This window comes from Cibotium barometz, chromosome 62 (genome assembly GCF_041138505.1).
Source record: "Cibotium barometz isolate CiBa-2024 chromosome 62, ASM4113850v1, whole genome shotgun sequence".
Classification (NCBI taxonomy): Eukaryota; Viridiplantae; Streptophyta; class Polypodiopsida; order Cyatheales; family Cibotiaceae; genus Cibotium; species Cibotium barometz.
Window position 1 is genome coordinate 23,577,554 of NC_141107.1, and position 23,212 is coordinate 23,600,765.

A 23,212-nucleotide genomic window follows, 5' to 3' on the forward strand; every position below is an offset into this window, starting at 1 on the left:
CGGAGAAACCCATTCTGAGTGCTCAATAGGGTATATGAATCCACATTTTACAAGCTTTTCAATTTCCTCTTGTACAATCTTTGCGTACTTAGGATTCATTGGGTAGGGACGTTGCTGGACTGGTTTAGCAGTGCTAATCATTGGGATCGTGTGTTGCACCACCGAGGGTGGAACACCCTTCATATCATGATATGTCCAAGCAAATATGTCCTTGAATTCTTTAAGAAGCTTCGTAAGTGCAGCTTCTTCTGCCTTGGTGAGGTCTTGAGCAATAAAAACGGGTTTAGACTCCTCACCTGGATCTGCTAAGTCTATCTCCTTAACTACCGCAGGGCCATCGTAGACACCGCTACTCCCATTGGTAGGCATTTGTTGGGCTTTTGTGTAGACCACTTTACGTTCCCCTGTGGTGAATGATTTGAAATGCTCGGGTGCGGGGTGTAAGTCTACTGGTTCTTGTTGTGCCAAGCTTTTTTCTTTCAATTCCGCTTCCTTTTGCTGCTGAGCCAACTCTTGGTTTTGCCGCCTTCTTGCAGTACGACTTAGTTTTGGCTTCTCTTCGATTTCTAATTGGGTAACATCATGAGGTTGCGGAATACACCACATGACACTTTGGAGGTATTGTCCCCAATTATCCGCTATCTTCCGATGAGCATCAATGGCTCCTACATAACTAAGCCATTCTGTAGTGGATCTCTCCTTATTTATTGCAGTTCGTACATTAGCTCGATAGCGTTGGCGCTTATGTCTCGTTTTCTTCTTACCAAGTTCTTGATTTTTGTTTCTATCCGATTCGGACTCACTTGGTCGACCTTCACTTTCGGATGAACTGTAGGGGGCCACTATCCTAGGCCTTGAGCACCTTGCTTCCACATTTGGGTGAATATTTGATTCATCCCTCCCATCAGGCTCAGGGTCCGTTTCTTTTTGAGATTCATACTCAGAGTCGCGTTGGTCAGAGTCTTCGCTACTTTCAGTGTCAGTGGAGTTGGCCACTTTCTCGCCATCAGGGGTCAAGTGCATAACACCTATCATGTTTATTGGCACTAACGGTGCCATATCTTGCCCCTCAGGTGTTACCCAACTTGTACCTCTATTTCCCCATGTGTCTATGGTTGCCGCTAGGTGTACCCAATCCACGTTATCCGACTCAGTCATACCCGGTAGGACATCCATGTAAGGAGAATCTTTCCCATCATCAGTCTCTTTTTTGCATGTATAGCAATACCTTAATGGGGCGGAGTGAATAGTGGTATCCGATCGATTATCAATGATAACCTTGCTTCCTAAAGGATGCGCACGGCCATTCTCAAGATCAACTCGAATGACAGAGTCCTAGAATTGTAGGTAGACATGGTTTTTTGACCAGTCATGCACCATTTGTGCTTCCCTCATGAAAGGACGTCCTAAGATCATTTGATATAACATAGGATGCTTGGAGAAATCCATTACAATGAAGGTATGTTTTACCTTGTATCCCAGGACCTTGATCTTAAGGTCCCTTAACATTCCAATAGGTTTAGCTATGGTTCCGTTTGCCATCTTAACCACTATGTTTGTGACTTCGAGGTGAGGCCTTCCCATAGATTCCCAACAGTTTTTAGTCACAATGCTCACTCCAGCACCACCATCAAGGATTCCCTTTAGAGTTAATCCCTTGGTAGTAATGGGGAGGGTGGCATTAGATTCGTCACCTTCAAAGTACTGTCCCAACTTGTTCACAGGTATTTCCACGACCGAGTCTTCATCTAGGTTGGGTTGTAGATCCCAATGTTCAACTTCATCTTGAAGCGTGTCAGGTCTATCCATATTTGCAAATTGTGGTAGCCCCGCCTTTAGTTCTCCATTGAGAAATGCTTGAAGAGCTAAGAATAGCTCAGGATCTCCATATAATTTGGATATGATCGTGGTTCTGATCTCAGAGGACATGAAATCCATTAGCTTAGACACATTCAACGGCACTTTTCGAGACATCGCCCCTTGACTAGGGACTGGTGAAGATGGAATCACTTCCTCTTCGATGGGGTCAGGCATTCCCTCACTAAACATTCTTTCCAGTAAGAAGGGTGTTTGCCCACTTCCGGATGTCCTATCCTCACTTTCTTCCCTAATGATACTAGGTATAGCTAACGGTTTAGGGTTCCTGTGAGGCTGAACTTGCGTAGGAAACACTGTGTCTGGAATTTTGATTTTTCTCAAGTTTGACTCCAGTTCTCTTTGTGTTTCTTCCACCAAACCCCTTAAGTGTTGCACTTGTTCAATCTCCTCAACTGGGTTTGGGTAAGTTCCAATCTTTTTCTTGAGGGTTTTTGGTCCACGTGGCTTGTCTTGGGGAGTCTCAATCAGTTTGGGTGGTTGAGAGGGCATTAACTGACTTGGTTGTGGGGTCGAGGAAGTTTCCTTCTGTTTCCCCTTATTTATGTACTCGCTTGATTTTCCTTCGTTGAGCTTCCGAGTGGGTTCCTCCCTTAAGGTAGTGGCTTTGGTCCCCATGGTTTCTATTGAATCGGAATCATCTTCAGGATCATTCATATACACGGGGTCGTCTCCTGTCCCTATGTTAGTCTTTGAACTGGGTTTGGAGCTCGTGGCATTAAGCGATCTCTTTCGTCGTGTTTTCTTTTTCTTTGCCTGAGCGATTGATGCAGTATCCCTCTCTTCAAGAATGTAGTTTTGATTTTGAAGCATTGACCGTGTAACTACATTCGTGGGTACAACGGGTGTGGTTCCTCGTGCTTGGTTCGTGACCTCAACCAAATTCAATGGCGTAATCTTGGGTGCATTAGGATTATGTGGACATTGAGCAATCAAATGGTCTATGCCACAACGATTACATGTAAGTACCGGCATTCCCGATGTGCTCCCTTGATTTGGTTGCATTTGAGTAGCGATCTTCTGTAGCCTATTAGGGCACTCCGCTACACGATGCGGTCCACCACACTCGTAGCATTGAAGAGGTGGTCTCCTTGCCATAGTATTAAGGTTTTGCCCTCTTGTGGCGAGAACAGCCGCTTGATATACAGGCTTGACTTGCCCTCTTGTGGCAAGAGCAGCCGCTTGATATACAGGCTTGACTTGCCCGAAATGATCCTCCATGTAGTACTGCGGAATCATTTCAAACGTATCAATCCCGTATGGAGCAGTAGGGTCTATCTCCTCCTCATAATCCCCACATGCACTATGTGACTCACAACCCATCTGGTTTACTGGGGTAATCCTTGGATGTGGAGGTTGTGGTCCTAGCACTGGCGGTGGTAACGGCACATACTGGACTACATTCGGGTTCCTTGGAACTATGTGCTGTGACGGTTGCTCGATAGGTTGTGCAGGCATTAGCGCGGGTACTTGAGGTGTGTTTGACCAAGCTAGTGGTGCCTGGTTTGCCAACATTCGCTTAAGTGTTAGGCAATCTTTAGATTGATGGCCATACTTAGCACATGCATTGCGATTCCCATTGAATTTGACTCTGAATGTGGGACATTCACTCGTGCTATGTGGTCCTAAGCACACCGACCATTGTTGCTCTCTCCTTGGGTACATATGGCTATTCTGAGGAGCTCGATTACCCCTAAAGTATTCTTGGAGAGCCTTAGTAAGATCGGTCACAGACATTTCAGATATCTTGGGCTCCTTGGCAATAGGTTTTACCGTCATTGGTTCGTGCCCAGATACTTGCGAACTAACGGATTTTGTCTCCGAAGACACCTTTTTACCTGCAATCATCAAGTTGTCTTCTAACTGGATTGCATTGGCAGTGACTGCTTCCCACGTTGTAAGACCTCTAATGACTAGGCCATTGTAAATGTCCTCGTGGCACAATCCTCAGATGAATCTATCGAGGAGTTGGTTATTATTGAAGCGTTCATCGGGAGTGCAGCGAGAATTTAGATGCTTCAATCGACTTATAAAGTCTCTCACTGACTCCCCTTCCTCGCGTTCAGCTTTTTGGAGTTGAGATGCTACTCCCCAAAGCACACCCTCACGTATGTATTCCTTCAAGAACAGTCTCTTGAGAGTGGGGTAGTGAGTGCGCTCTTCAACCCTTAAGGTTCGATACCAATCTCCAGCCTTCCCACTCAAGGTTAAGCCTAAGGCTTTACACTTATGCAGCTCATTGTGCTCTTCCAAGGAATCACACACGTGTTCAAAGACTTCAATGTGCTTCCTAACGTCCTCGTTACCATTGAAGTTTTGAGTGAGCTTAGCCACTTGTACTGCCTTGCTTCTAGGTTCTCTCTCAGGCATACCCCGCATGTTTTCCGCAATAGATCGTCCGATCGTCCGAGCAAACGCTGCGAGATCACCTAGGTGAGCAGGCATAGCTGGTGGAAGCACTTCTGGGATAGCTTGGCTGATAGGAGTTGGCGTTGGTCTAAGTAGGTTGGCAAATGACGTAGGATATGATATGTGGCTAGGTCTAGCTCCTCTTGGATAATGGTTATGATAAAGCGGTCGTGGAGCATACGCCATTGGCATACTAGGAGGCGTAGGAGCTACCTGAGCATGAGTAGCGATAGGTACATAGGGTCGATAGGCACTGGCACGCACTGTTGTAGGTACTGTTCCACTAGGTAGCGGTGTCGTACTAACTACAGCGGTAACAGGTGCACTTTCAGCTATGCTCATCATTGGGGTAGGCATTGCGGATTCCCTAATGGAAAGTTGAGCCAAGGTTGGAAAGCTAAAGTTACTACTCATGGGCTCAACCTGCATTGAGACTCCAGGCGAAACAACATATAAAGGGTCTATGGGACTCACCGAGGGAGTCTCCAATTGTGATAGGGTTGGTTGTTTGGCCTTGCCCGTATCCAAAAACCTCATAGGGCCAGTGGAAACTAGGTCCACTCCCCTATTTTGCCTCTCAATCTGGATAATTCTATGAATAACATCACATATCATGTGTTGTTGCTCCTCTAGATTAGTGGCACTAGATGTAGATCGTAGGACTTCTAACCAACCTACATGGTATGTGTAACCTGTGTATAGGTCAGTTAGAGTCTCTGTGTGTAGATCATATTCCCAATTTTCATTGAGAAATATCCCATCTAGACTTGGTGTGCCGAATGGTTCTCTTGAAGTGGACGCAATGTCACTTCTTATGGGTTGGCTTCTAGGGACCTCTACTTTAGGAAGAGCATCGGAATGTGGTAGCTCAGTAGGGCCCTCATTAAACGAATTGGGTAGAATATCCACATGGACACTCTTTGGGAGGGTAGGGTCTATATAAGATGTGAATGGCAAATCTACTACCCCTCCTTCCTCATTTACTTCGCTTGTAGCATGTTCAGAGCGTGTAGCTCTACTAAAGGTCTCTATTAGACGACTAAACATGCTAGATCCGGGTTGTGGGGCCCACACTGGCATGTTTTGGCTTGTCTCCTCAGGGTTCTTGGTAGGGTGCCCTTCCATGGCTTCTGAGTCAGAAGATGAGTCACTATCCACTATTCATGGATCTTGGGTTGCACTCCCTTGGGTTCCAGCCGAAGGCCAAGATGCCAACGTGGAGGGATGGTGTGAGCCTGCGTAAACTGAAACGCTTTCTAGTGGCTCAGGCTCTAGTACCCGACCAGAACGTAGATGCATGTGATGTGGGTACCCTACGTGCGTTGGTAACTACCCTTGAAACTCACACAAGTGGTTTCTTAGGTGTTTCGCACCCCGTTTTTACTTGTTTTTGTGTTGTTGTTAACCCGTTTTTGACCCCCTTACTTACGGTCGAACTTGGACTAGGGCGTATGATAGCTCGAAACGAGCATATCGTTCAAAGGATCCTAGTGTGCTTTACAGCACCGTGTTCGCCTATCTAGAGCTCCTGTAGTCCTCAAAACAGTCCGTTTCCCTTGGGGGGAAGGGGCAAAAGCCTATTTGCTTGTGGAGGAAAGGGTGAGGGCTTTATCCCACATACTCACTTTACTCCTTGGGGAGTGGGCTACATATAGGGCACAACTTCCCACAAGCTCTCACTTGAGAGAAAGCTATGGAGGCTCACTCTCCTATATATATATATCAAAAGACCGAGACCGAGGCCGGGGCCGGGGCCAGGGTCGTGGGTCAATTGGGGGTTTTTTCTTTTCAAATTTTTTTTCCAATTGAAAAATCTTTCCTCTTCACATGTTTGGTTTCTTCTTTAGAAATAAAATTTAATTTTTGATTTTTAAAATTTTTTTTTGAATTTTTGTTTTCTGTTTTTTTTTTTTTTTGAGATAAGTTTTCTAGGGTTCCTTTACGGTTCAGCCTTTAGCCTTGGCCGCGGCGCAGTTCGCACACAGCACAGATCTGGGGATTCGAAAATCCCCCTCACACGCAGATCAAAACGCGCGCCCACACGCGGAGTGAAAATATAACAAAAGAAACAAAAATGCAAAAGACAAATTGCAGAAACAGATTGTGAAACACAGAAACACCTCAACAACAAACACACAGTCGCTTTCCTACAGTGTAGATTAAGCTTCGCGCAGCAGTCGAGCTGCAAACTGGAGCTTGGTGCAGGGCAACTCCCCGGCAGCGGCGCCAAAAATGTGCGCTTTTGCCGCACAGGTCGTAGCTGGGGACTTGCCGAACACCGTATGCGAGCCACGAATGGCTGCAAGCATACAACCAGGAAGGCAAGCTCAAAACAGAATGCAAAAGGTGTGTCACTCACCGCTTAACTGCCGCCTTGAAGGATTCCCGCGTCGCAGCCGTGAAGGAGGAGCCGCCGTCGCCGCTCTACCGCCTCGCCATGCCGCTACACAGTGCGCTCGATCGCTCTCTCACTCTCTCTCTCTCTCTCTCTCTCTCACACACGCAGGAGAAGGAAAACAAGGAGATAAGGCAAGAGCACTCTTCTATTCACAACACATGAGAATGAGGATTTTAGGGTTACATTTGACTCTTATAGGTGACTTGGCCGTTCACACTTGGGCGCCCATACATGGCCGGCCGACCCTAACCCTTATCCTACTGATATCCAAGGTGCGCCTCTCATCGGCGAGATCACCCAATCCCTTCATCCTTAACATATGGTGCCGACAAGCCCGGCCCATGACTCAGAATATTTAAATTAATGACGTAAAACATAGTACGTCTCAATGTCCGCCATGGGTTAACAAGTATATGCTAGTTAGCCTATACTGTATACTAGTTAGCGTACTATATATGCTAGTTAGCATACACTGTATGCTAGTTAGCATACGCTTTATGCTAGCTAGCACACACTTTGTAGAAGCTTGTTAGTCAGCATATATTGTTTGCTAGTTAGCATATAGTATATGCTAATTAGCATTAATGCTAATTAGCATATACTGTATGCTAGTTAGCATACGCTTTATGCTAGTTAGCACACACTATGTAGAAGCTTGTTAGTAGTATAAACAATTATCATATACTGCGGTAGTTAGCATACACTATATGCTAGTTAGCATATACTGTATGCTAGTAAGCACACGCTATATAGTAGCTAGTGTGCATACAGTTAGCATATACTGTGCTAGTTAGCATACACTATATGCTAGTTAGCATACGCTATATGCTAGTAAGCACACAATATAAATTAGGTAGTTAGTATACAGTTAACATATACTGTGCGAGTTAGCATACAGTATATGCTAGTTAGCCTATACTATATACTAGTTAGCATACTATATACTAGTTAGCCTATACTATATACTAGTTAGCATACTATATACTAGTTAGCCTATACTATATACTAGTTAGCATACTTTATATGCTAGTTAGGATACACTGTATGCTAGTTAGCATACGCTTTATGCTAGCTAGCACACACTTTGTAGAAGCTTGTTAGTACGCAATTAGCATATACTGTGGTAGTAGTAAGCATACACAAGATACAAAATAGAATAAAAGACCATGACGCTCATGTCAAAAACCAAATGGCATGCTGTTATAGATTGCTTCATAATCTTCGGGGTGATTGTGTACATTTGTCTTCTCTTTTGCATGTGTTTCATGGGTATCTTGATACAACGTACAAGATTTGAAAGTATGTGAACAACAGGTTGATTGTAGTCTAGTTTGAAGGTGTATGCATCCACTTGCTTGTAATACAGTCCATGCACGACATAAGAGCCTTTGTCAATTACATTGTTCCACTCATCAATGTAACCCTGTTTTGCCTTTTCTTTTACGGCAATGCACTTTACCAAGTAAAAGTCTACATTCTCATCATTGGTTATAGCATCCGGATTCACTGCAAAAGTGTCACCAACACACAAAGCACTACTTAATGTATCATGGTTGCCTTCATACATGAATTTTTCATATCCAATGATCTGTCCTTCAAGGGCATCCGCTGCATATGAGATTTGTTAGTGCAGCGATTCCAACTATGGTTCATGCATGCATCACAAACGCATGCCAATGGTCTTGTGGCAATGGCAGTTGCACCCTGCCGGTTGTGACCACAAAAATCATGCAAGGTGCGAGACTTCTCAACCGTGGCACAATTCCATTTAACCTCCCTGTTTACATCACCTACTTTGATCTCCCAAAACACACGGGCACATTCCCTTTCTTTTAGAGGATATGATGCAGCTGCTCCCTTTGATAGGTTGGCTTGGCAATAGGCAACCACATCTACAGAACACTTTAAAGTGGCCCCATTAGGCTTCAGCTGTTCATGTGTCAACGATCTTTTAACAACTGCGCCTGCACCGTCATGCTCTCCCTTGCCATGTCCTGATCCAAAGAAGAACCAGCTCATCTCCATTCCTGTCAGTCCAGCATACCTTGCAATAAAATAGAAAGGCCTAGCAGCCTTAAACTGTGATGCAGCACCATCTGACCAGACCCAGTGACATTTTGGAGTGACACCTTCTCTCTGTAACCAGCCACAATGCACCATAAAACAATGTTGACAAACAATGTGTCATGCACTTTGTCATCTGATATGAAGAAGTGGATTTTCTTGACTACTTCCCCTTCCCTGCGGTAGTATTTTATGTGCACAAAAATAGTTACTTGACTTGAGTGCCAATGCATGGATTGAATCTCATTTTTCTCCTTGAATGCATAGTTTTCTGCAAAGTCTACAACCGACACAACCACATCATCAGGAAATCTAAGAATACAATCCTTGAACTGTTGTGCTTGCCATCGAGCGATATAGTTATGTTTGATAAAAACCTTCAGCTTGGTCTGTAAGAGTTGAAGAAACTCCCAGAACTGCATTTCTTTAGTCACAAGATCTTTTCTCTTTTTTTTGTCTCCGTGCTTATCTGTTGCCTCCACATATGCAAACAATTTTACAAAGATATTCTTACCTGGGCTTTGTGTCTCTAAGCAGCATGTTTCTAGCTTTTTCACATCACATTTCTTACATTCGCCCATCAAACACTCACTATTGTGGTAACCAGCATCTATCTACTTCGGGCAGAGAACTGACTCCCATAGATGTGTGACACCTTTGAAAGTTTGACATAAAGCCATGCAACCCCTGCTAGTTTCATCACCTCTGATGCTGCATGTACATTTGCATTCGGGCTCCATGCAGCCCGAATGACTGAGACCGCATATGGTTAAGTGTGTCATTTAAAAAGGACATCTGCACATGATATTCGCAGGAGCATGTGTATCTATCGTACAAAAAATGGCTTCATCATCTCAAACATTCTCATACTTATTTTGCAATCTTAGAAGGCGGTTATTATGCTAGTTCTACTAATTAGTATACAGGCCATGCACGGAAGCATACTGTATGTAACCAGCACTTACAGTATGCTAACTAGCACTTACAGTATGCTTCCATGCATGTGCAGTATGTTAACTAGCACTCACAGTATGCTAACTAGCACTTGCAGAATGCTAACTTGCACTAACAGTATGCTAACTAACACATTCAATAGGCTAATTGATACATTCAGTATGCTAAGTAGCACATTCAGTTAGCTAATTGGTACATTTAGTGTGCTAACTAGCATAAACAGTGCTAAACTAGCACAAACAGTATGCTAACAAGCACATTCATTATGCTAACTAGCACAAACAGTATGCTAACAAGCACATTCATTATGCTAAGTAGCACTTACAGTATGCTAAGTAGCACTTACAGTATGCTAACCAGCACTTAAAGTATGCTAATTAGCACTCACATTATGCTAATAAGCACATACAGAGTATAATTATCACTAATCATATGCTAACTAGCACTTACAGTATGCTAAGATGCACCTACATTATGCTAACTAACACCTTGAGTATGCTAACTAGCACTTAGAATATGCTAACTAGCACTTAGAGTATGCTAACTAGCACTTACAGTATGCTAATCAGCACCTACTATATGCGAACTAGCACTCACAGCAGCATTTTTATGCTAACTAGCATGTAGAGTGTGCTAATCAGCACATAGAGTATGCTAACTAGCATACACAGTCTGCTAACACTAGCATTTACAGTGTGCCTCCAGGTATGGCTTGTATACTAACTAGCATGTAGAGTGTGCTAATTAGCACATAGAGTATGCTAACTAGCATACACAATCTGCTAGCTAGCATTTACAGTGTGCCTCCAGGTATGGCTTGTATACTAATTAGCATTACTAATATGATAAATAATGCACTCTGTAAGGTGATCAACATATTGAAGATTTGAACTAGCATATACAGTATAGCATGTTCTAGCATGTAGAGTGTGCTAATTAGCACATAGAGTATGCTAACTAGCATACACAGTCTGCTAACTAGCATTTACAGTGTGCCTCCAGGTATGGCTTGTATACTAATTAGCATTACTAATATGATAAATAACACACTCTGTAAGGTGATCAACATATTGAAGATTTGAACTAGCATATACAGTATAGCATGTTCTAGCTAGAATAAACCATAAACAACCACAGTGTAAATAACAACCAGTATGCTAACTGTAAAGTTTCACATGCTTTTTAGTGTACTCGAATAATGGTGCTTTGGTTAGATCAATAACCTGAGGTTCATCAAGGAGGTGTACAGGGTGCTTTATGTAATTTTTTCTCCCCATCCTCTTTCGACAAACATCTTTTTTGTTAGGGGGGATACATGTGTCTCATCCCTCCAAAATGTGTAAACCAGCTCTTTCATTTCATCTGTGATTGTGCTACGACGGGCATGTTTTTGACATGCAGCCAATGAAAACATTCCACCCTCAACATTGGATGTCACCCGCAATTCAGCCTTGTACAAGGATCGACGTGGAACTTTAAGGAGTCTCAAGACTTTTGACATTTGCATGTTCTCCTTTGAATTCAACATCATGGATAATGCTGTATGCTTCAAATACAACTCCTCATTATAGCTTGGCTGCTTTACAAGCGCCAAGGTGTTACGAACATTGCACATGATTGCACATGATTGCACTTTGAATAGTAGACTCCTCTGGACACATTGCTTGCATGACAGGATGATGAGATACTAGATTCCAAATTTCTTGCATGTCTTCTGTACTAATTCCTTCAGTCCTCCTCTTGAATAGTGCCACAATCTTAGACGAGATTTTCTTCTTCTTTTCCTCCTCAAAGGCAAGCTCTCGAACCTGAACCTGCTTAAGTTTTTTCTTCTCTCATTGTTTCCTCTTTCTTTGTCTCTCATAATCCCTAATGGTAGTACAAGTTGGGTCCTCCAAGTTCGGATTCATTGTCTGTAAAGGATCCCTTCTTCTACCTTCATCTGCTGCCCTTGAACGCGCAAGTAAACCTACCAGATCAGATTGCAAGGTATGGTTCACCATAACTCTATGAGATGGGGAGGAAGTGGCCTACACGGAGAGAATGCGGAGAGGGTGAGACTGTTTGAGTAGCATCACAGAGAGAGAGAGAGAGAGAGAGAGAGAGAGAGAGAGAGAGAGAGAGAGAGAGAGAGAGAGAGAGAGAGAGAGCTTGGCTTACACAAATCATGGAGAACCTCGAGAGAGCGAGAGACAGAGAGAGAGAGAGAGAGAGAGAGAGACACAGAGACAGAAAGAGAGAGAGAGAGAGAGAGACACAGAGACAAAAAGATAGAGAGAGAGACACAGAAAGAGAGAGAGAGACACAGAGACAAAAAGATAGAGAGAGAGAGAGAGAGAGCGCTCATCCACTACACCATGACTTCAGTAACTGAAAAGGTGCTACATTTGAATTTGGCGCCGAGTAAATTTAACATTAATTATGGAAAGTTTTTTTCAAAATGAACATATTCTTGGCTCTCGAATGTATGCTAACAAAAGCACTACTAACTAGCATTGTCCGGGATAGCATTTTTTGTGCACGTTAACATGCTTCTACCCCTTTCTATTTTTTTCGGGACGGAGTTTCCAAGCAAATCCAATATACAAAAATACCAATTTCTCAATAGTTCGACATAGACCATGCAATGTGCATATGTGAACATTACATAGTGGAATGTCAAGAATGGCCTTGAAGTCAGGGTCAACTTTATCTCTATTAGGTGCTCTCTTCCACCATTTGGAATCCATTACTTAAGCTGATTCTTTGTAGTAAAGACAAGGAGACTTTGAGTTGCCTCCTTTACTAATGTTATACATGCACTTAAGTATTTTAAGATCCCCCGCCATGTGCCACTCTACTTGAAAATCACCTTTTCCTGCAACATGGAGATTCTCTCCTTGCACTTGTCTTTTAATTATTCTTGGTATTTCCATGTGGTGAAACACCCAATCTAGTGTTTCATGGTCTTTTGTCTTCACCTGTGATTATAGAAAACAAAAGTCTTACTATAAAAGATTTGAAAACAATGACTAAAATCAAGTACGAAACAAAAAATGATCATACCTGGAACGAGCCTAACCACCATATGTGTTTCTCTGACTGCACACTAAAATACTTCGAACTCGCTTCAATCAATGATGTATCCAGTGCTCCATTCATCAATGTAATAGTAATCCTTTCCATTTTCTTTTCCTTTACAACCTCACACTCATCCAATTTGATAACAAATTTCAAAATGCCTTTGCACTCCTCAAATGTTATTCCATAAAACTCGACCATTCTTCTTTGAAGTTGTTGTAGATCTACAAATATATTGTTCCAAGGGTCATACACAGTGGTTCCTTTACCACCATGAAATATTTCTTCAATATGGATATATTACCCAATAAACTCATCTATACTTTCATTCAAATGACCTCTTATCCTCTTGCTGGATTTGGCAATAAAACTCGTTTAATCCTTTGATCTTTCAAAGTTGAGGATATCGCATGGAAAATCGAACTATATCCCTTCCTGCTAACTCCACTAACATCAAGAGCCTCTTGGATTGTAGTGCCATCAACTTGATTATTGGATATAAAGTCCTCTCTACAACATTACGTTTGATTGTTTTGTATTTTTTTTCTTCAATCAAACCTTTTGCTACACCACAAGAAAGCAATCCTTTCATTTGTTTAAGAAGAAGAAGAAGGTTGGGATCTACATTTTTTTTTGCAGGCTCCAATAGTTTCCTATAGTAACAACACAATATGCCTATATCATTCAACACCTCCATTCTTGTTTTGCGTTAATGGACGAAATAGATATAGTCATTTGAGAGCCTTTTTGAGTATACAAAATATACCTATATCATTCAACACCTCCATTCTTGTTTTGCGTTAATGGACGAAATAGATATAGTCATTTGAGAGCCTTTTTGAGTATACAAAATGAAAAATTTCAAACTAGCCTTGCTTCCTGAATTCTTCGCTTGCATCCACCAGTCCCAGCCTTCAAATTCGCAATGTTTTTAATCTTCCTGCTTCGTAGTCTATCTCCAATCGCATGATTCTCTTCCTTCTTGCTCTTGTCAACTCTTTTTTACTCTTTGAATGCTCCTCAATTTCATTCTACAAACTGCTACTCCAATTTTGCACGAATGGCTATCTCTTGCATTTTGGCCCCCTTTTCTTATAGGTACATCATTTTATACGTTTCTGCAAATGCAGACTGTGCTGAAATATAACCAAGAAGTCCATTTTGTCCATCGCCCGTAAACCTCAGTAGTGTGGTTGGATTCACAAATGGAGGTGTAGAGTTTTTTACTAGACATTTTGGATATATGCTTCCATCGCACCATAAGTCAATATGTTGAAGCCCTTCTCTTCTCATATTTTCCCGTTGTTGAGCATTCAGCACCATATCCTTTTGTCTTTTTTATGCTAGAGCATATTGTTCTTCTAAGTCGATGTGAAGATGGTGTAATCGCTTCTTCTGAGATTGTGACTCACTAGTATCGGCCATTTTTTGTGCTTCTGAGGTTGCGAAGTTTGCTTGTCAATCTCATAGTCTTTTTGTAACATGAATCGTGGAAGTATGGCGGTATCCATGTAAATATTTTGAAAAAGTGCAATCATCAAGTTCAGTGATGGATTCTTTATGAGAGGCGTGTCCATGTAATAGATAAATTTATGAGTTTTTATGATATAAAAATCAATGATTTTATTAAATGAGTCATTTCTACTTAGAATCTTCAAATTTGGAATCTACGTGCAATTTTACCCTAATATAGGATTTTATAGCATCCAAAACGGACATCGGATCAAGCTTATACTCAAATTTCAACCATTTTTAGTTAAAAAGTGACATCCTTTAAACCTTAATAAATGCACGACCGGGCGTCAGATTGACAAACGATCTACACCCCAACAACCAGGAGAACATCCCGGACAAAAAAAAAATTCACCCCCCTTGGGCAGTCCGGCACACGCAAATCGAGGCTGGCACCCCAAATTTAGATGCGAGTGGATGAGGTCTGATGAGGATAAATGAGGAAAGATGTGATGAGATGAAAATGATGTGATTGAATGATAATAGGAATACATATAAAATGGATATGGATTAAAATAATGTGGATTGATGTGGAACAATGTGGAAAGACGAGAGTTCGTTATTATAGAAACTATATTTATGCCCTGTTTTTAAATGATTGTTTTATGTCAAGAATGTTGGGGAAGCATTTTGACCGCCTTGTGAATGAGGTCGAGGAGACCTAACTGATAAATTTGCAATAGCTGACGGAGAGTCAATGAGGACGTCTCGCATCGCAAGGTCGATCGAGGTCTTGACCAGCCTCTCGATTTAAATGGTGAGCTTCCGATACGGTGGGTGAGGGACCAAGGAAGCGGCCTATGAGTGAAGCGCTAGGTGACCTACGAAGGATCCTAGAGGTGCTGACCATATGGTGCTCGGGTTCTGGGTTGCCGAAGATACCCACACGTGCGTCGGGGAAGATATTTGGATCAAGGAGTAAGAGTTATTTTCTAAATTTGCGCATGGATCTGGTTGATTGACCGTGCTGGTCCTCGACCGATGAGTCCATGGCTCTTTTATATGGATCTGTTGGTTGATCTTGCTGATCTTCAACGGATATTCCATTTTGATTTTTATAAGTGAATATATTGCCGCGTACTATGAGCTAGGAACTATCGAAAAGGCCCTTGAGTGGACAAGTGGTGAGCATTCTGGTTGCCAATGATGCCATAGGTACATGGATGAAGAAAAAATTGAAAATTAGGATTCAACCGGATATTTTGAAGGATTATGATGAGTGATAATATAGTTTCATTAAAATATTATTTTAAAGACAACTGAATCTGTGAAAAAGGCAATTTCATATTGGGTGTGTAAGTGGTGTCACTAGTTTTAAGTTTGCATGAATATCTGGCAATGGGACCTCGGAACTCTTTTCCCAAGTACCCGGGACAAAACCTAACCAAATTCTTAAATGGATCCCATCACTACAGTGGTTGGGCAGTTTGCTAACCCACGGGACTAGATGGGGTTAGGCTGGACTGATGGATCCCTAAAAAGAGACTCAATTCTGTTATGGTACGATAGATGAAGTAAATCCCGGGTAAAATTTGTCTATGGAAAAGAATCAACGGCTGTGCCTCTCAATGAGGAAAGTGTTGGTCTCTATGATCCAAGTGCAAGTCTTTTCCTTGATTTGACTTTGGGAATTACGGGTTCGGTTAGATCAGTTCAATTAGTTAAGGCTCTTGGTGACTACGTTAGAGTAAAAATATCGGAGGAATCGCTCGTGCTTTCTGGGCGAGGGAAGTTTTTCTGGGTTTGGTTTTGGAAGAACCGAGGGATTAGTCTCTTGTTTGGATATACATGGATGAGGCCCCAAGTGAGGGACCCTGCCCCGCGCACAAGAAGTGCTACTTTCGCTGCTAGCACCACCCCAGAATTTGTTGCGCTGAGGGGACAGGGATCTTTCAGACAGGATATAAGGAACCACTTGCACATGTGACGGTTCCTACACTTGGGATAGATTCCAGAGATGAGAATAAATTTTTTTGTGAAGTAATGTGCCTACTAGCACCACTGTCAAAGTACCAAGCATCCTGTTCTACCACTCACATGCATACATCATGAACATAACTACAATGTACAGTCTATGCCCAATTATCTTGAGAAAAACTTGCAGATTTCCTCTTCTCTACACTTGGTGTAGATGCATCAGCCACCATAGCCATGCCCGATTATTCTTTTTCTCCTTCTCTAGCCTTTTCTTGCACTCATTTATGTAGTGCCCTGGTTTCCTGCAATAGTGACACTTGCCCTTCTTTTTAGGCTTATCACCTTCTTTCTCTGCATCCTTACCTGAGGATTCTGATCTTGGCTTATAGCCACCATGCAAAGAAGTTTTACCTTTGCCTTTCTCATTGGCAAGAAAAGCTTGGTCACCAACTCGCATAACAGATCTATTTTGCCTAGACTGCTCTTCTTGCAAGGGTACTGAAACTAGCTCATCAAATGTAAGGGCATTTGGATTTCCCTTCATCATGAGTCTAACGGTAGAGGCAAAACTTTGATAAGAATCTAGAAATGCATTGAGAATTGTGGGCACCAATGTACTATCAGGATATATCTCATCCACACTAGCGAGCTTCTCCTTAAAATCTTTGATCTTGGTCAAGAAGTTGTCCATTGAGTCTCCCTCATTCATGTGCTTAGAATCCAACTATTTGCACCAAATATGCAACACATGCTTCATTGTGCACCTGCTGGTATAATCCAGCAAGTGCATCCCATGCCTGTTTTGAAGTCTTACATGATCGAATATGAGGAATAATGCTTCGCTTCATAGAAAGTGCAAGCAGCATACATGTGCGTGTACATCTCTGCCATCGTATCTTGTTTGAGAAGCACTGGTACATGTGGAGGAGCCACATCTGTAGCATATTCTACTTTAGATGTACCTATAGCACTTGGTTGCACTGGTAGTGAAACAGGACAAGTTTCACTACCACTGACCACATTCCAAAGGCCAACCAGCAGATGCCTCATCATATAGGACCACAATGGATATTTAGTCCCATCAAATTTGTCCTCAGAGCAGACAACATGTTGAATACATCACTATTGCTAGCCATGACTATCAACCAAATGCAAAATCTTTCAACACACTGCAAGTACTCAATATTCACTAAACGCAACCCCATATAGCTGCCAACTGCTTAAATCACCTGCAAAAGTGTATGAAAAATAACATAGAGTAGAGAATAGAGTGTTACTAGCAAAATGTATGATGATTGATGTTGTTGAAGACATTGTAGATGCTGCTGCACACAAAATCTTTGCCACTGCATAGCCCAAACACCCAAAATCAAGCAGAAACAATCCAAAATGATGCCTCTCTAAAAACCTTGTGGTTCCTAAAACACACCCGAAACATGCCCGAATTGTGCCACGAACCCCCGAAAACATCACACTACAATATATACATTCTTCTCCTGAGAGGGTATCTCAATTGGAGATTAAAAAATAGGGTCCTGAGGAGGGAGGCGAAATACTAGATCAAGTGTCAAGGAAGCTGGCTCTGATAACAATTGTTAGAACTAGGGTTAGGATTGCAACAACGCACACACACAAGATAGAGAATCTTGAGAGCACACAAACTCACTAGATTAGAATCAACAAATGTGGTGCCAGATACAAAAGATAAGTACACACCCCAAAATGAGTAGATAAGAGGGTGTACATACTATATGCACGGGGGAAAAAACCTCCTAGTGAGGGAAAAAGTGTCCCGACGGTCCTAAGTGTGTTTACACACATCACTACCATAGAATGCTATAGTAAGTACTTTCTCTTTATCAGTCTTATAATGAAGACTTTGGTTTCAAGTTTATCATTCGTTAGTGTCAAGTGATGTATTTATTATTTACGAGTGCATGTTGTATTTCACACATTATAGTATAAGGTTCTAGTTTTATACAAAAAGCTTACAGTAGAATAAAAACTTATCAAACTTTGATGAAGAAATTGGATGCCTAAAGTTTGTTTGATTGAGCATTTTACTATCTCATTAATTTATTTGTGCTTGAAAGCGGGCCTGTCACGTGAGACGATGCTCAAATTAGTATTATTGGGTAAGATTAGGTCTTCTTGCAATGTCCGAATGGTTTACCTAGATTTCAAAATGCTGTTAGATTTTTTGAAAACTTTATGGGGCAAGAAAAATTAAACTTATAAACAACCACAAATCTATTTTGACTAGGACACTCTTAAATAAACAAACATTGAAGATTTAACTATTAAAAACATTTTATTATATTTCCTAGCTTGTGCGAAAGAAAATTCTAAGGTTGGTTGTCCGATTAGAGATTTTTTGTCCACATATTATTGAAAGATAACAATATGCTATGTTAAATAAACTTTTCATCATATGATTAATTCTAGTCATCAAATTTATTATAGTTTCAAATTTACATTTGATTGATTTTTCTCTAGCACTGATGCTCAAGATACCTTATGGTGAGCTCATTTTGATAAATTAGGTAGCCATTAGGGAAAAAGGGAGCTCATTTTGGGGCCTTGTAAGAAATCCACTATTTTTTTATTTATTTCTCTCCTAAAAGACCTCAAAAATAGTAAAATACAAAAATGTGGCTCAGAACTGTTAGTAAGGACTACAGAACTATCAGTTCAGAAAGGAATAAGATAATCTTTTGTCTAACTAACACGATTTTGCATTAAATATCTCCTTAGTTTTTTTTTGGTTTCTCGAAGATTCCGCATAGAGTGTAGCTTCATCTTCCCAAGTTGCATCCTCTTCAGGGTAATCTTTCCACTCTACTAGATGTTCTACAAGAGTTCTATTTCGAAGTTGCCTTTCCCTAGAATCTATGATGCTACTGGGCTGTGATTCAAGGACTTATTGAGTATGTATTACAACTTGTTCAACATCAAGAATGTGATCGAGACTGGGTACATAAGGTCTTAACAAACTTACATGAAATACATTGTGGACTTTGATATGGGCTGCGAGTTGGAGTTTATAGGCACTTTTACCTAGACACTTGATAACTATATAGGGACCACAATACCTAGGACTGAGTTTCTTATATTTTCCAAGTGATAGAGAACTTCGTTTGGGTCGCACTCGTAGAAGAACTTTGTCTTCTTCCTAGATCCTTTCAGACCTCTTGGTGTCAGCATAATGCTTTTGTTAATCTTGGGCAGCTTTAATATCCTTTTGGATTGCCTTGGTTTGTTCCTCCATCTCTTCGTCGAGCATTTTCCTGGATGCCTCAACTCTTATGGTCGGATCAGAGAAATTTAGAGGAGACAAGCATTCTTGCCCATAGAGTGCTTTGAATGGTGACATTCCTATGCTCTGATGATAAGATGCATTGTAGGAAAATTCTACCAAAGGAAGGTATTGAGTCCACCTTCTTGGTTCCCGTCCACAAAATGCTCTGAGACTGTCTTCAATTACTTGATTGACTCTCTCAGTGTGGCCATCGGTCTCTGGATGATAAGCTATGCTAAAGCAAAGTTGAGTTCCCAGGGCTTGAAATAAGGACTGCCAGAACTTTGAAGTGAAGTCAGAATCCCAGTCGCTTACTATCCTTTTTGGGAGACCATAAAGTTTGAGGACTTCCTTGATGATAGCATGAGAAGCTTTGAAGGTCTTCTTTGCTAGTATAAGGCGAGCTACGTTGGTAAGTAAGTTCACTAATTTTCTAGTATAAGGTGAGCTACTTTGGTAAGTAAGTTCACTACTACCAAAATGGAGTCATATCCTCCTTGAACAGTGGGGAGACTTGTGAGAAAATCCATACTAATGCACTCCAACTTCATTTGGGGAATATCCAAGGGTTGAAGTTTCCGAGGCATCTTGACCCTTTCAGCTTTGATCCTTTGGCATGATAGACATTGCTTCAAGTACCAAAGGACATCATTTTTCAAGCCTGCCCAATGAAAGCTCCTTCTTATGGCATTTAATGTTTTTGGATAGCATGGGTGTCTTGCAACAGGACTATCATGAGCTTCATGGAGGATTAGTTTCTTTAAAGCACGATTCTTAAGGATACATAGCCTGTGATTGAAGTAGAGGCTTCCTTCATGAGTGGAGTATCCCTTGATTAGATTCTTCTCTTTCTCTAAATTTTCCCCTTCTTCTACTAGCTTCATCATCATCTGATAATCAGGATCATGAGATGAGACTTCTTCCACCTTGACCCAGTATGGGATTATTTGGCATTGAGATTGCACTTGCGGCTAAGTGCATCTGCTACCACATTATCTTTCCCAGGGTGGAATTTGATGTTGAAGTCATATTCTTGTAGAATTTCAATCCATCTCCTTTGCCGCATGTTGAGGTTAGGCTGGGTGAAGATCCACTTTAGACTTTTGTGGTCAGTTACAAGCTGGAATTTGCCCCCCAAGAGATAATGTCTCCATAATTTGAGGCAATGAATAACTGCTAAGAGCTCCAAATCATGGTTGGCATAATTTGCTTCAGCTTGCAGGAAGTATAAGCAATTGGTCTTCCTTCTTGGCCAAAGACACCACCAAGTGCTAGACTACTGGCATTAGTAAAACCACTTCAGATTCCTTTTGGTGAAATCAAGAAGTTTCAAGACTGGGGCAAAAGTAATAATGACCTTGATTTGATCAAAACTATTTTGATGGATTGGCAGCCACACTATTTTGCAATGCTTCTTAAGAAGATCCGTCAAAGGTGCAGCTACCAAGGCATAATCTTTGATAAAAATCCTATACCATCCCGTGATTTCCAAAAACCCACGAGCTTCACGAACTGATTTAGGAGGTGACCACTCCAGAATATCCTTGACCTTGGCAGGGTCTACTGAAATGCCATCTTTGGAGACAATGAACCCAAGATACTCAATTTGATGTGTAAAGAAGGTACATTTGCTCTTCTTTTAGCATAGAGTTTGTGTCTACGCAACAATTGCAAAACTCTACGCACATGCTCCTCATGCTCTTCCATTAATTTGGAGTAGATTAAGATGTCATAAAAAAAACAAGCATAAATTCATCCAAGTAAGGATGGAATATATCTTGCATTAGGCGGTTGAAGGTTGCACGAGCATTGGTTACCCGAATGACATTACAGCAGTAAACTCATAGTGGCCATAACGGGTATTGAAGGCTGTCTTGGGTATATCTGCTTCCTTGACTTTGATCTCATAGTAACCAGACCTCAAATCTATTTTTGAGAAAACTTTGGCCCCATGAAGCCTGTCAAGAAGTTTGTCGATGTGCGAGGGATAGGATACTTATTCTTGACACAGTGACTTGATTTAGCCCTCGATAATCTATGCAAAGGCAGAGAGTTCCGTCCTTTTTTTGGAAAAGAATAGGTGCCCCCCAAGGAGAGCTACAGGGGCGTACAAATCCTTTCTCAATGTGCTAGGAAAGTTGCTCTTTAAGTTCAATGGCTTCAAGAAGGAACATTTTATAGGGCATTTTTTAGCTCCAAGGATCACCTTGATTTCATGATCGACTTCTCAAGGAGATGGTAGCCCTGTAAGCTCGTCAGGGAAGATGTCAGAGAATTCTTGGAGCCAAGAGGGCATTTTTTAGCTCTAGGGATCACCTCGATTTCATGATCGACTTCTCAAGGAGATGGTAGCCCTGTAAGCTCGTCAGGGAAGATGTCAGAGAATTCTTGGAGCCAAGAGGGTTCTGTCTGCTTACTAGGCTCAATGGCTTTGTTGAGCTTGACTAAGAAAACTTGCTGACCCTTACATGTTCCCTTGAGAAGATGTTTTGCCTTGACTACCCTAGATTTAGGTTTTCGTGTTATCCCCTGAATGGATATTACTTGGCCATGCTCATTTTCAAAAGTGATACTCCCCTGGTTATAATGAATGCTAGCATTGTTTGCAATTAACCAATCCATCCCAAGGATTCCATCATAAATTCCTAATGGCAAGACTCTAAAGTGGCCATGAGTTTGCTCATTACCTAGCTCAAAATCAAGGTTTCCTATAGAGTGGCGAGATACTACTTCTTTCCCACTGGCTAACTCTACAGCCATTCTTCTAGTTGTTTTTTGACCCAAGTTTAATTTTTGCAAACACCTAGGAGAAAGAAATGAATGGGTACTACCACAATCAATCAAAAGCTGAAATGGCTTACCGTGATGAGTGGCTGGGGTTTGGATTACACCAAATTGTTTATTCGGACCTTGGTGTTCTACTGTCGCATGGACGGTGGCGCCCTCTTCTTTAGCCATTTCCAAGGTCGGTTCTTCACTTATAATACAGGCAGTCCTAGTAGCAACTGCTCCTCCGTGGCCTCTGCCATGCCCACCGCCTCTTGCACCTTGGTGGATAGGGGTTCCACGGCCTTGATTTCCTCTACCGCCTTGGGGAAATGATGTTGCCATCTTGGGACAGTTGGCCCTAAAGTATCCCGGCTCATTGCACTCAAAACACAGAGGGCCTTCTCTGGAAGAAGCAGCATACGATGATCTTTAGGATTTGCCTCAGGGTAAGATCTCTTTTGAGGCTTAGGTTTGTCAGTCCTCATTTCTTTCACAAGGGGCTTTGCTCGTATGAGAGCATCCTGTAATGTGCTTGGCCTCATTGCTTTCAAGGTGAGAATCTAAGGGTTCATTTAGCCCTTGGCAGAAACGAGCCACTTGCTGGGATGTAGTCATAGCTAGGGCATACTTCCGAAGAGTGATAAATTTAAAATAGCAGTCCTCAAGAGTTGAGCTGCACTACCTAAGACTAAAAAACTCATTCATCTTTATGGATTCATGGGATGGGGGAAGATATCTTTCCTTCTTTCACGGCCTGCTTGATGTCTTCCAAGTTTGAGAATGCTCGGTGACTCTCTTGTCACGGCACCACTGTTTCCACCAGAGTTTAGCATCTCCGATGAGGCGAAACCGTGTAAGCATGGACTGATTTGCTACTCCAGTATCGGCAGAGAAATAATCGTCCATCGCTTCAATCCAGACTTCATTATCCTTCTCAATCTTTAAACCTTCTCCTT